This window comes from Camelina sativa, unplaced genomic scaffold (genome assembly GCF_000633955.1).
Source record: "Camelina sativa cultivar DH55 unplaced genomic scaffold, Cs unpScaffold13279, whole genome shotgun sequence".
Classification (NCBI taxonomy): Eukaryota; Viridiplantae; Streptophyta; class Magnoliopsida; order Brassicales; family Brassicaceae; genus Camelina; species Camelina sativa.
Genome location: NW_010934315.1, coordinates 1 through 343, shown reverse-complemented (window position 1 = coordinate 343; position 343 = coordinate 1). Strand labels below are relative to the sequence as shown.

At 37.9% G+C, this 343-nt stretch overlaps 1 long non-coding RNA gene across 1 annotated transcript; it reads left to right on the top strand.

Moving 5' to 3' along the window:
- Positions 1-343, top strand: LOC104775377. Its single transcript, XR_765877.1, has 3 exons — positions 1-71; positions 173-244; positions 334-343. It is a non-coding gene; the product is annotated as an uncharacterized LOC104775377 (long non-coding RNA).

Below are 343 nucleotides of genomic sequence, written 5' to 3'. Positions count from 1 at the left end.
GATTTGGAGGATAATCAGTTAACTGGTCGCATACCATCCACTCTCGGCAATCTCAAGAATCTTCAGTTCTTGTAAGTGATACTTCTCCCTCAGATGTCTTGTAACTTGTTTGACAACTTTGGAACAAAGAATAATAAAGATCATGTCTTTGTTTCTATGTTTGGCCAAGCAGGACCCTGAGTAGGAATAATTTAAACGGGACTATCCCGAATTCACTTACGGGACTATCAAAACTGATAAATATGTGAGTGGTTGTTCTGTTTGATTTCTTTTCTCCTTATGTTTGAAAACACTTAAGTGTCTTCAATGCTGTTGCTTTAACTACTTTTGCAGTCTGCTCGAC